We start from the raw sequence: 14993 nt of genomic DNA, 5'->3' as shown, positions 1-14993 counted from the left end.
TTCTATTAGATGGCTCTGGGCTTGCTGGGTTTAGTTGTGTCGGGGTATGTATAATTTACAATGAAAATCTGTTCTAAAACATGTGCGTTCTATTTAATAATAGTATGTCGACTATAGAGTGTTACCTTAGCTTCACAGCAGGGTCTTCAGCCCATTCTGGACGGTAACCCCTTTTGGTGTTTTAAGCATTGTGTTGTGCTTTAGCTATTTTTGAAAAATCTTAAATGTGTGCAAATCTTTGTATATAATTTATATTATGTCACAGTGAACGTTTGTAACTCAAATCTTTGCTTCTGGGGGGTCCCCTGGAACAACATATTTTCAGATGGGGGTCCGCAGCCAAATACATTATAATTCTGGGGGTCCTTGACATGACAAAGGTTTAGCACCACTGACATAGAAACATAGGGTTTTTGCCTGGGCCATGGCTCAGTGGTCCAGGCACCTTGGCTGGTAATCCAGTCTGGCAGTGTGCCGCGGGTTCGACTCCCGATCCCGACGGCCTTTACTGCATGTCTTCCCCCCATCTCTCTCCCCATTTCCCTCCATAAAAATATAAAATAAAGGCAAAAGCCACAAAAAAACCCATTAAAAAAAAAAACATAGGGTTTTTCAGAAAACTGTTAGGATTTAGAAGCCTTTTTTTATAGAATCGTCCTCCGGTCTAAAGGTGTTAATAGCATGTTGACCGTAGAGTGTTACCTTCACAGCAGGGCTCATTAGACCGTAGAGTGTTACCTTCACAGCAGGGCTCATTAGACCGTAGAGTGTTACCTTCACAGCAGGGCTCATTAGACCGTAGAGTGTTACCTTCACAGCAGGGCTCATTAGACCGTAGAGTGTTACCTTCACAGCAGGGCTCATTAGACCGTAGAGTGTTACCTTCACAGCAGGGCTCATTAGACCGTAGAGTGTTACCTTCACAGCAGGGCTCATTAGACCATAGAGTGTTACCTTCACAGCAGGGCTCATTAGACCATAGAGTGTTACCTTCACAGCAGGGCTCATTAGACCGTAGAGTGTTACCTTCACAGCAGGGCTCATTAGACCGTAGAGTGTTACCTTCACAGCAGGAGTCATTAGACCGTAGAGTGTTACCTTCACAGCAGGGCTCATTAGACCGTAGAGTGTTACCTTCACAGCAGGGCTCATTAGACCGTAGAGTGTTACCTTCACAGCAGGGGTCATTAGACCGTAGGGTGTTACCTTCACAGCAGGGGTCATTAGACCGTAGGGTGTTACCTTCACAGCAGGGCTCATTAGACCGTAGAGTGTTACCTTCACAGCAGGGCTCATTAGACCGTAGGGTGTTACCTTCACAGCAGGGGTCATTAGACCATAGAGTGTTACCTTCACAGCAGGGCTCATTAGACCGTAGAGTGTTACCTTCACAGCAGGGCTCATTAGACCGTAGAGTGTTACCTTCACAGCAGGGGTCATTAGACCATAGAGTGTTACCTTCACAGCAGGGCTCATTAGACCGTAGAGTGTTACCTTCACAGCAGGGCTCATTAGACCGTAGAGTGTTACCTTCACAGCAGGGCTCATTAGACCATAGAGTGTTACCTTCACAGCAGGGCTCATTAGACCATAGAGTGTTACCTTCACAGCAGGGCTCATTAGACCATAGAGTGTTACCTTCACAGCAGGGCTCATTAGACCATAGAGTGTTACCTTCACAGCAGGGCTCATTAGACCGTAGAGTGTTACCTTCACAGCAGGGCTCATTAGACCATAGAGTGTTACCTTCACAGCAGGGCTCATTAGACCGTAGAGTGTTACCTTCACAGCAGGGCTCATTAGACCATAGAGTGTTACCTTCACAGCAGGGCTCATTAGACCGTAGAGTGTTACCTTCACAGCAGGGCTCATTAGACCGTAGAGTGTTACCTTCACAGCAGGGGTCATTAGACCGTAGGGTGTTACCTTCACAGCAGGGCTCATTAGACCGTAGAGTGTTACCTTCACAGCAGGGGTCATTAGACCGTAGAGTGTTACCTTCACAGCAGGGCTCATTAGACCATAGAGTGTTACCTTCACAGCAGGGCTCATTAGACCATAGAGTGTTACCTTCACAGCAGGGCTCATTAGACCGTAGAGTGTTACCTTCACAGCAGGGCTCATTAGACCGTAGGGTGTTACCTTCACAGCAGGGGTCATTAGACCGTAGAGTGTTACCTTCACAGCAGGGCTCATTTCAGAGCTCCTGTCATTTCAACAACTGTTCTAAGGTCTATTTCTGCTTCACTGTTCTCTGTTTTGGGCTGATCCAGAAATACCATCGATGTGTAACAACAAGCCTGTATGTCTCAGTATGGACGTTCTTAACTAAACTAGTCAGCATTCTGCTACTGTGACAGACCCAGTATAGCAGGCTTATGTTCATCATTCTGCTACTGAGACAGACCCAGTATAGCAGGCTTATGTTCATCATTCTGCTACTGAGACAGGCCCAGTATAGCAGGCTTATGTTCATCATTCTGCTACTGAGACAGACCCAGTATAGCAGGCTTATGTTCATCATTCTCCTACTGAGACAGACCCAGTATAGCAGGCTTATGTTCATCATTCTCCTACTGAGACAGACCCTGTATAGCAGGCTTATGTTCATCATTCTCCTACTGAGACAGACCCAGTATAGCAGGCTTATGTTCATCATTCTGCTACTGAGACAGACCCAGTATAGCAGGCTTATGTTCATCTCCTACTGAGACAGACCCAGTATAGCAGGCTTATGTTCATCATTCTCCTACTGAGATAGACCCAGTATAGCAGGCTTATGTTCATCATTCTGCTACTGAGACAGACCCAGTATAGCAGGCTTATGTTCATCATTCTCCTACTGAGACAGACCCAGTATAGCAGGCTTATGTTCATCATTCTCCTACTGAGACAGACCCAGTATAGCAGGCTTATGTTCATCATCCTCCTACTGGACAGACCCAGTATAGCAGGCTTATGTTCATCTCATTCTCCTACTGAGACAGACCCAGTATAGCAGGCTTATGTTCATCATTCTCCTACTGAGACAGACCCAGTATAGCAGGCTTATGTTCATCATTCTCCTACTGAGACAGACCCAGTATAGCAGGCTTATGTTCATCATTCTCCTACTGAGACAGACCCAGTATAGCAGGCTTATGTTCATCATTCTCCTACTGAGACAGACCCAGTATAGCAGGCTTATGTTCATCATTCTCCTACTGAGACAGACCCAGTATAGCAGGCTTATGTTCATCATTCTGCTACTGAGACAGACCCAGTATAGCAGGCTTATGTTCATCATTCTCCTACTGAGACAGACCCAGTATAGCAGGCTTATGTTCATCATTCTCCTACTGAGACAGACCCAGTATAGCAGGCTTATGTTCATCATTCTCCTACTGAGACAGACCCAGTATAGCAGGCTTATGTTCATCATTCTCCTACTGAGACAGACCCAGTATAGCAGGCTTATGTTCATCTCATTCTCCTACTGAGACAGACCCAGTATAGCAGGCTTATGTTCATCTCATTCTCCTACTGAGACAGACCCAGTATAGCAGGCTTATGTTCATCTCATTCTCCTACTGAGACAGACCCAGTATAGCAGGCTTATGTTCATCTCATTCTCCTACTGAGACAGACCCAGTATAGCAGGCTTATGTTCATCATTCTCCTACTGAGACAGACCCAGTATAGCAGGCTTATGTTCATCTCATTCTCCTACTGAGACAGACCCAGTATAGCAGGCTTATGTTCATCATTCTCCTACTGAGACAGACCCAGTATAGCAGGCTTATGTTCATCATTCTCCTACTGAGACAGACCCAGTATAGCAGGCTTATGTTCATCATTCTCCTACTGAGACAGACCCAGTATAGCAGGCTTATGTTCATCATTCTCCTACTGAGACAGACCCAGTATAGCAGGCTTATGTTCATCATTCTCCTACTGAGACAGACCCAGTATAGCAGGCTTATGTTCATCATTCTGCTACTGAGACAGACCCAGTATAGCAGGCTTATGTTCATCATTCTCCTACTGAGACAGACCCAGTATAGCAGGCTTATGTTCATCATTCTCCTACTGAGACAGACCCAGTATAGCAGGCTTATGTTCATCATTCTCCTACTGAGGCAGACCCAGTATAGCAGGCTTATGTTCATCATTCTCCTACTGAGACAGACCCAGTATAGCAGGCTTATGTTCATCTCATTCTCCTACTGAGACAGACCCAGTATAGCAGGCTTATGTTCATCTCATTCTCCTACTGAGACAGACCCAGTATAGCAGGCTTATGTTCATCTCATTCTCCTACTGAGACAGACCCAGTATAGCAGGCTTATGTTCATCTCATTCTCCTACTGAGACAGACCCAGTATAGCAGGCTTATGTTCATCATTCTCCTACTGAGACAGACCCAGTATAGCAGGCTTATGTTCATCATTCTCCTACTGAGACAGACCCAGTATAGCAGGCTTATGTTCATCATTCTCCTACTGAGACAGACCCAGTATAGCAGGCTTATGTTCATCTCATTCTCCTACTGAGACAGACCCAGTATAGCAGGCTTATGTTCATCTCCTACTGAGACAGACCCAGTATAGCAGGCTTATGTTCATCATTCTCCTACTGAGACAGACCCAGTATAGCAGGCTTATGTTCATCTCATTCTCCTACTGTGACAGACCCAGTATAGCAGGCTTATGTTCATCTCCTACTGAGACAGACCCAGTATAGCAGGCTTATGTTCATCATTCTCCTACTGAGACAGACCCAGTATAGCAGGCTTATGTTCATCATTCTGCTACTGAGACAGACCCAGTATAGCAGGCTTATGTTCATCTCATTCTCCTACTGGTCAGACCCAGTATAGCAGGCTTATGTTCATCATTCTCCTACTGAGACAGACCCAGTATAGCAGGCTTATGTTCATCATCCTCCTACTGGACAGACCCAGTATAGCAGGCTTATGTTCATCTCATTCTCCTACTGAGACAGACCCAGTATAGCAGGCTTATGTTCATCATTCTCCTACTGAGACAGACCCAGTATAGCAGGCTTATGTTCATCATTCTCCTACTGAGACAGACCCAGTATAGCAGGCTTATGTTCATCATTCTCCTACTGAGACAGACCCAGTATAGCAGGCTTATGTTCATCATTCTCCTACTGAGACAGACCCAGTATAGCAGGCTTATGTTCATCATTCTCCTACTGAGACAGACCCAGTATAGCAGGCTTATGTTCATCATTCTGCTACTGAGACAGACCCAGTATAGCAGGCTTATGTTCATCATTCTCCTACTGAGACAGACCCAGTATAGCAGGCTTATGTTCATCATTCTCCTACTGAGACAGACCCAGTATAGCAGGCTTATGTTCATCATTCTCCTACTGAGACAGACCCAGTATAGCAGGCTTATGTTCATCATTCTCCTACTGAGACAGACCCAGTATAGCAGGCTTATGTTCATCTCATTCTCCTACTGAGACAGACCCAGTATAGCAGGCTTATGTTCATCTCATTCTCCTACTGAGACAGACCCAGTATAGCAGGCTTATGTTCATCTCATTCTCCTACTGAGACAGACCCAGTATAGCAGGCTTATGTTCATCTCATTCTCCTACTGAGACAGACCCAGTATAGCAGGCTTATGTTCATCATTCTCCTACTGAGACAGACCCAGTATAGCAGGCTTATGTTCATCTCATTCTCCTACTGAGACAGACCCAGTATAGCAGGCTTATGTTCATCATTCTCCTACTGAGACAGACCCAGTATAGCAGGCTTATGTTCATCATTCTCCTACTGAGACAGACCCAGTATAGCAGGCTTATGTTCATCATTCTCCTACTGAGACAGACCCAGTATAGCAGGCTTATGTTCATCATTCTCCTACTGAGACAGACCCAGTATAGCAGGCTTATGTTCATCATTCTCCTACTGAGACAGACCCAGTATAGCAGGCTTATGTTCATCATTCTGCTACTGAGACAGACCCAGTATAGCAGGCTTATGTTCATCATTCTCCTACTGAGACAGACCCAGTATAGCAGGCTTATGTTCATCATTCTCCTACTGAGACAGACCCAGTATAGCAGGCTTATGTTCATCATTCTCCTACTGAGGCAGACCCAGTATAGCAGGCTTATGTTCATCATTCTCCTACTGAGACAGACCCAGTATAGCAGGCTTATGTTCATCTCATTCTCCTACTGAGACAGACCCAGTATAGCAGGCTTATGTTCATCTCATTCTCCTACTGAGACAGACCCAGTATAGCAGGCTTATGTTCATCTCATTCTCCTACTGAGACAGACCCAGTATAGCAGGCTTATGTTCATCTCATTCTCCTACTGAGACAGACCCAGTATAGCAGGCTTATGTTCATCATTCTCCTACTGAGACAGACCCAGTATAGCAGGCTTATGTTCATCATTCTCCTACTGAGACAGACCCAGTATAGCAGGCTTATGTTCATCATTCTCCTACTGAGACAGACCCAGTATAGCAGGCTTATGTTCATCTCATTCTCCTACTGAGACAGACCCAGTATAGCAGGCTTATGTTCATCTCCTACTGAGACAGACCCAGTATAGCAGGCTTATGTTCATCATTCTCCTACTGAGACAGACCCAGTATAGCAGGCTTATGTTCATCTCATTCTCCTACTGTGACAGACCCAGTATAGCAGGCTTATGTTCATCTCCTACTGAGACAGACCCAGTATAGCAGGCTTATGTTCATCATTCTCCTACTGAGACAGACCCAGTATAGCAGGCTTATGTTCATCATTCTGCTACTGAGACAGACCCAGTATAGCAGGCTTATGTTCATCTCATTCTCCTACTGGTCAGACCCAGTATAGCAGGCTTATGTTCATCATTCTGCTACTGAGACAGACCCATTATAGCAGGCTTATGTTCATCATTCTCCTACTGAGACAGACCCAGTATAGCAGGCTTATGTTCATCATTCTCCTACTGAGACAGACCCAGTATAGCAGGCTTATGTTCATCTCATTCTCCTACTGAGACAGACCCAGTATAGCAGGCTTATGTTCATCATTCTCCTACTGAGACAGACCCAGTATAGCAGGCTTATGTTCATCTCATTCTCCTACTGTGACAGACCCAGTATAGCAGGCTTATGTTCATCTCCTACTGAGACAGACCCAGTATAGCAGGCTTATGTTCATCATTCTCCTACTGAGACAGACCCAGTATAGCAGGCTTATGTTCATCATTCTGCTACTGAGACAGACCCAGTATAGCAGGCTTATGTTCATCATTCTCCTACTGGACAGACCCAGTATAGCAGGCTTATGTTCATCATTCTCCTACTGAGACAGACCCAGTATAGCAGGCTTATGTTCATCATTCTCCTACTGAGACAGACCCAGTATAGCAGGCTTATGTTCATCTCATTCTCCTACTGAGACATACCCAGTATAGCAGGCTTATGTTCATCTCCATTTAGGGAGGCGTGAATCTTTTCTATGTCTGATCATAGACATGGTAACGCCCCGCCTGCCTCTGATTGGCCTACTGACACTGCCGGCCGCACCAGAGTTTCCTCCGAGGTGGAAGATACATGCTGGATAGTCTGATGCGAGGTTACTCCGTGGTGGGATATAATACAAGAGAATGACAGCTTGGCACGTGCGACAGTAACTTTTATTTTTGTAGAAGAGGCAAACTAATATTGTTTATGCTGTTTGCTTTGATGGAATAATTGATTGTGTGTTCTAAATAAAGTGTGTTGATTATTGTGTAATTTATTTGTATGTGTAAACTTGAAACATTATTCTACTGTAAGGTCTCTTTTCCCTTGATTCTTTATCTTTTTTAGTATAATAGTATTAAGTTTACTATAATTAGATTATTTCACGATAATCAACACTAACGCTTTATTTAGAACACACCCCCAAATCAAATCATACAACGTAGGTGTTCAATCAATTATTCAATCAAAGCAAACGGCATAAACAATATTAGTTTGCCTCTTCTATAAAACTAAAACATACAAGTTAGTGAGACTGGCAAGATGGGCAGTGTCTGTAGGCCAATCAGAGGCAGGCGGGCGTTACCATGTCTATGCTCAGTGTCTGTAGGCCAATCAGAGGCAGGCGGGCGTTACCATGTCTATGCTCAGTGTATGTAGGCCAATCAGAGGCAGGCGGGGCGTTACCATGTCTATGCTCAGTGTCTGTAGGCCAATCAGAGGCAGGCGGGCGTTACCATGTCTGCTCGGATGGAGAGCATCTTTGTGTACAAGACAGGGTTTCTCAAACTGTTTTTATACCACGACCCCATATTATGATGGATAGTTTAGACTTTTATGCCACTTTAAATGGTATAACAGATCAGTTTCTCCTGATCGAGTCATTTGGAAGTGAATGTCGTCCGATCACCGGTCGGTGGCCGATGGATCGGAGGCACCTCTAAATACTAACGTGAGGTGTTTTGTGTTCCTCAGGGCAGTGTGTGGGCCGTCGGTCACGGCTGGGAGGAAACGGACGGACGCGACGACCAGACGCCGCTGCAGAGAGAGAGAGAGAGAGAGACATAGGCATACACACAGCTGGCTAACACGCCATCATCATCATCATGATGCTGTCTTTGTGTAGAAACATCACCGTGAATGAAAGGACCTGAGATCAGCCCCACATGGACCCACCGCCTACCCTGAGATGCGCGGTGTTTCCGTCATCACTGTATTAAATACACGTAATCAACCGTTATCAGCACCTTCGAATTGGGCCAATATGGCCATACTGGCATACTCACCCTTGGCTGAACGTGTCATTTCCAACTCTATTGTCGGCGCATGGAAACTAGGGGCTACTAATATATACTATTCTCTGCCTATCGGGACGTAACTCGGACGGCGCTGAGTCGGGTCTGGTGGCCGGCTCAAGGCCACCAGACACGGTGCCCCTCCGTCATTGACATCAGTGACACAACAATACCGTTATCACCCGTCACAATAGGTGATAATGACATACTGAAACAGTGAGTATGCCATTATGGCCATATTGGCCGTATTCGAAGGTGCTGATAACGGTTGATTTTGTGTATTTAATACAGTGATGACGGTTGAATGGGGTGCAGTCACAGCATGGAAGAAGGATTCTGAAAAAGAGATGCATTTTTATTTGTAGGAACAAGTTCCAACTGTTTCCAGTTCTACTCATGCATCATCATTCATCATTCCTACTCAGTTTAAGAAATGTCTTATTTTCTTCTTCTCGTCCGTCCCCTGCTGTCGGTCATTGTTAAAGTCTTCTGTTGTACAGTCAGAAATGTTTTATGAAATCGGGTGTTTGAGAGAGCAGAGAACAAAGATTGAATAGCATGTATAGCATCTATAGGCCTCTTTTCCACTATGGTATAAATGCTATATCGCATCTGCCCCACACTACGGCTTGGATTTATTTGACCAGCATGATTTCTGCCCTCTGATATCTGCCCTCGGTATCTGCCCTTGGGTCTCTCACCAGGCAGTCGTATATGGAAGTAATATCATATAATGTCATACTGCAGGTTATGTTAAGTTATATTATATATTTTAAATTATGCTGAAGTGCAAAAACAAACATGGCTCCTTAAACTCCACTGGCCAAACGTATGTGACCGTGAACGTCATTGTAATAAAAATATAATATAAATTATATATATATTGTTCTACTGTCCGTTTTTATTTAGCTTTCGGGACAACCGTTCAGAATGACATCCATGATGATATATTTAAATTTTTGAGTTTTATTAACAGCACAAAGACCTATAAACAGAAGGGGAAATAATTCATACAACCCTCAGTGATGTAAATAGGTTTTCAATGTAATGAGTCCCAGGGACATTTTATGAGTCCCACTTCAACAACGTTAGGAGTCATATTTTGCCATTTTACAGATTGCAGCATTTAACTCCCATTTCATTGTATATGGTTATGTGGTTATATTCATGTAGAAAACAGAAGAAGAAATTATTATTATAACTAAAGCTAGCAAAATAAACTAGAATAAAAAACAGTACAGTAGTGCATCCCGTGGATGCAGAGGTCGTTGTTTTATTGCGTTCCTTAACTATAAACTGCGTTGTGGGATGCAAAATTCACCCTATTTTAATCTCTGCAATTGTACATCTTCTTTCGTGTATCCTCAAATGTCCAACTCAGTATCGAGTAGCCACGCCCTTGTCTCTGGTCCCACGTGGAAGAGGCCGACCTCCGAAGGAGGTCTTGTACAGTGCTGCTTGGTGGAAGGGTGGCAGGACTTGAGTCTGTTTGGAGTAATGATGACATTGTACGTGAGAAGTTTAGAAGCTTCTAGAGAACTTCCCCTTTTTGTACAATCAGACATACTGTACAACATGAAAATATACACATTTGCAGCTAAACAAATATAACAGCGGGTGTATAAGTCATATTACAGATATGTGCCATGGACAGTGCTGGTCTGAGACCAGCCAGGTAAGTCATATTACAGATATGTTCCATGAACAGCTGGTCTGAGACCAGCCAGGTAAGTCATATTACAGATATGTTCCATGGACAGCTGGTCTGAGACCAGCCAGGTAAGTCATATTACAGATATGTTCCATGGACAGCTGGTCTGAGACCAGCCAGGTAAGTCATATTACAGATATGTTCCATGAACAGCTGGTCTGAGACCAGCCAGGTAAGTCCATTTGCTCCAAAGTACTTTGTGAAAGTCGGCTAAAAGTTTTAGTGCGACTTCCAACTTAAAGTGGTTCAATTTTGCCTTTTTTGGATGGATTTATTTTATTATGTTTTGTAATAATTATCGAAAGTAACTAGTAGTAAGTAAAGTTTTCAAATAATTGCAGTGGGGCGAAAGTACAATAGCCTATAGTGGGGAGAAAGTACACCTCACAATTGTACTTAATACAATTTACAATTTAGGCATTTATCAGATGCTCTTAATCCAGAGCGATTTACAAAAAGCAGTAACAAAAAGCATGGCATACATCACATGTATAAAAAGTAGTTATCATGAAACATGCGTAAGCTAAGAACGTAACAGTGGAATATCTATATCATGAAACTATAAATGTAAACTATACATACTATACTATATTATATATTAAACATGTGTACTATAAATTGCTATGACTACATAAAATGCAATTCTAGTGCTGTCTACGTAACATGCTATAAGTCTGTTTAAAAATACTTAGTATAAGTACACCACTGCAACAATATGGACGAGAGGCTTAATAAACCTAAAGTTATTAATATGGACGTGAGGCTTAATAAACCTAAAGTTATTAATATGGACGTGAGGCTTAATAAACCTAAAGTTATTAATATGGACTTGAGGCTTAATAAACCTAGAGTTATTAATATGGACGTGAGGCTTAATAAACCTAAAGTTATTAATATGGACTTGAGGCTTAATAAACCTAAAGTTATTAATATGGACTTGAGGCTTAATAAACCTAAAGTTATTAATATGGACGTGAGGCTTAATAAACCTAAAGTTATTAATATGGACCGTGAGGCTTAATAAACCTAAAGTTATTAATATGGACGTGAGGCTTAATAAACCTAAAGTTATTAATATGGACTTGAGGCTTAATAAACCTAAAGTTATTAATATGGACTTGAGGCTTAATAAACCTAGAGTTATTAATATGGACGTGAGGCTTAATAAACCTAAAGTTATTAATATGGACTTGAGGCTTAATAAACCTAAAGTTATTAATATGGACTTGAGGCTTAATAAACCTAGAGTTATTAATATGGACTTGAGGCTTAATAAACCTAGAGTTATTAATATGGACGTGAGGCTTAATAAACCTAGAGTTATTAATATGGACTTGAGGCTTAATAAACCTAAAGTTATTAATATGGACCTAGAGTTATTAATATGGACGTGAGGCTTAATAAACCTAAAGTTATTAATATGGACGTGAGGCTTAATAAACCTAGAGTTATTAATATGGACTTGAGGCTTAATAAACCTAAAGTTATTAATATGGACCTAGAGTTATTAATATGGACGTGAGGCTTAATAAACCTAGAGTTATTAATATGGACCTAGAGTTATTAATATGGACGTGAGGCTTAATAAACCTAAAGTTATTAATATGGACGTGAGGCTTAATAAACCTAGAGTTATTAATATGGACTTGAGGCTTAATAAACCTAAAGTTATTAATATGGACCTAGAGTTATTAATATGGACGTGAGGCTTAATAAACCTAAAGTTATTAATATGGACTTGAGGCTTAATAAACCTAAAGTTATTAATATGGACGTGAGGCTTAATAAACCTAGAGTTATTAATATGGACCGTGAGGCTTAATAAACCTAAAGTTATTAATATGAACTTGAGGCTTAATAAACCTAGAGTTATTAATATGGACGAGAGGCTTAATAAACCTAGAGTTATTAATATGGACTTGAGGCTTAATAAACCTAGAGTTATTAATATGGACTTGAGGCTTAATAAACCTAGAGTTATTAATATGGACGTGAGGCTTAATAAACCTAGAGTTATTAATATGGACGTGAGGCTTAATAAACCTAAAGTTATTAATATGGACTTGAGGCTTAATAAACCTAAAGTTATTAATATGGACGTGCGGCTTAATAAACCTAAAGTTATTAATATGGACTTGAGGCTTAATAAACCTAGAGTTATTAATATGGACCTAGAGTTATTAATATGGACCTAGAGTTATTAATATGGACCTAGAGTTATTAATATGGACCTAGAGTTATTAATATGGACGTGAGGCTTAATAAACCTAGAGTTATTAATATGGACCTAGAGTTATTAATATGGACCTAGAGTTATTAATATGGACCTAGAGTTATTAATATGGACCTAGAGTTATTAATATGGACCTAGAGTTATTAATATGGACGTGAGGCTTAATAAACCTAAAGTTATTAATATGGACGTGAGGCTTAATAAACCTAGAGTTATTAATATGGACTTGAGGCTTAATAAACCTAAAGTTATTAATATGGACCTAGAGTTATTAATATGGACGTGAGGCTTAATAAACCTAGAGTTATTAATATGGACCTAGAGTTATTAATATGGACGTGAGGCTTAATAAACCTAAAGTTATTAATATGGACGTGAGGCTTAATAAACCTAGAGTTATTAATATGGACTTGAGGCTTAATAAACCTAAAGTTATTAATATGGACCTAGAGTTATTAATATGGACGTGAGGCTTAATAAACCTAAAGTTATTAATATGGACTTGAGGCTTAATAAACCTAAAGTTATTAATATGGACGTGAGGCTTAATAAACCTAGAGTTATTAATATGGACCGTGAGGCTTAATAAACCTAAAGTTATTAATATGAACTTGAGGCTTAATAAACCTAGAGTTATTAATATGGACGAGAGGCTTAATAAACCTAGAGTTATTAATATGGACTTGAGGCTTAATAAACCTAGAGTTATTAATATGGACTTGAGGCTTAATAAACCTAGAGTTATTAATATGGACTTGAGGCTTAATAAACCTAGAGTTATTAATATGGACTTGAGGCTTAATAAACCTAGAGTTATTAATATGGACTTGAGGCTTAATAAACCTAGAGTTATTAATATGGACTTGAGGCTTAATAAACCTAGAGTTATTAATATGGACGTGAGGCTTAATAAACCTAGAGTTATTAATATGGACGTGAGGCTTAATAAACCTAGAGTTATTAATATGGACTTGAGGCTTAATAAACCTAGAGTTATTAATATGGACGTGAGGCTTAATAAACCTAGAGTTATTAATATGGACGTGAGGCTTAATAAACCTAGAGTTATTAATATGGACTTGAGGCTTAATAAACCTAGAGTTATTAATATGGACCTAGAGTTATTAATATGGACCTAGAGTTATTAATATGGACCTAGAGTTATTAATATGGACGTGAGGCTTAATAAACCTAGAGTTATTAATATGGACCTAGAGTTATTAATATGGACGTGAGGCTTAATAAACCTAGAGTTATTAATATGGACTTGAGGCTTAATAAACCTAGAGTTATTAATATGGACCTAGAGTTATTAATATGGACGTGAGGCTTAATAAACCTAGAGTTATTAATATGGACGTGCGGCTTAATAAACCTAAAGTTATTAATATGGACTTGAGGCTTAATAAACCTAGAGTTATTAATATGGACTTGAGGCTTAATAAACCTAGAGTTATTAATATGGACCTAGAGTTATTAATATGGACGTGAGGCTTAATAAACCTAGAGTTATTAATATGGACGTGCGGCTTAATAAACCTAAAGTTATTAATATGGACTTGAGGCTTAATAAACCTAAAGTTATTAATATGGACTTGAGGCTTAATAAACCTAGAGTTATTAATATGGACCTAGAGTTATTAATATGGACGTGAGGCTTAATAAACCTAGAGTTATTAATATGGACGTGCGGCTTAATAAACCTAAAGTTATTAATATGGACTTGAGGCTTAATAAACCTAGAGTTATTAATATGGACCTAGAGTTATTAATATGGACCTAGAGTTATTAATATGGACCTAGAGTTATTAATATGGACGTGAGGCTTAATAAACCTAGAGTTATTAATATGGACCTAGAGTTATTAATATGGACGTGAGGCTTAATAAACCTAGAGTTATTAATATGGACCTAGAGTTATTAATATGGACGTGAGGCTTAATAAACCTAGAGTTATTAATATGGACGTGAGGCTTAATAAACCTAGAGTTATTAATATGGACTTGAGGCTTAATAAACCTAGAGTTATTAATATGGACCTAGAGTTATTAATATGAACTTGAGGCTTAATAAACCTAGAGTTATTAATATGGACGTGAGGCTTAATAAACCTAAAGTTATTAATATGGACTTGAGGCTTAATAAACCTAGAGTTATTAATATGGACGTGAGGCTTAATAAACCTAAAGTTATTAATATGGACCGTGAGGCTTAATAAACCTAAAGTTATTCATATGGACGTGAGGCTTAATAAACCTAAAGTTA

Source organism: Electrona antarctica (assembly GCF_951216825.1).
Source record: "Electrona antarctica genome assembly, chromosome: 1".
Taxonomy (NCBI): domain Eukaryota; kingdom Metazoa; phylum Chordata; class Actinopteri; order Myctophiformes; family Myctophidae; genus Electrona; species Electrona antarctica.
The sequence above is the reverse complement of the archived record's forward strand: the minus strand, read 5'-3'. Positions refer to the sequence as shown.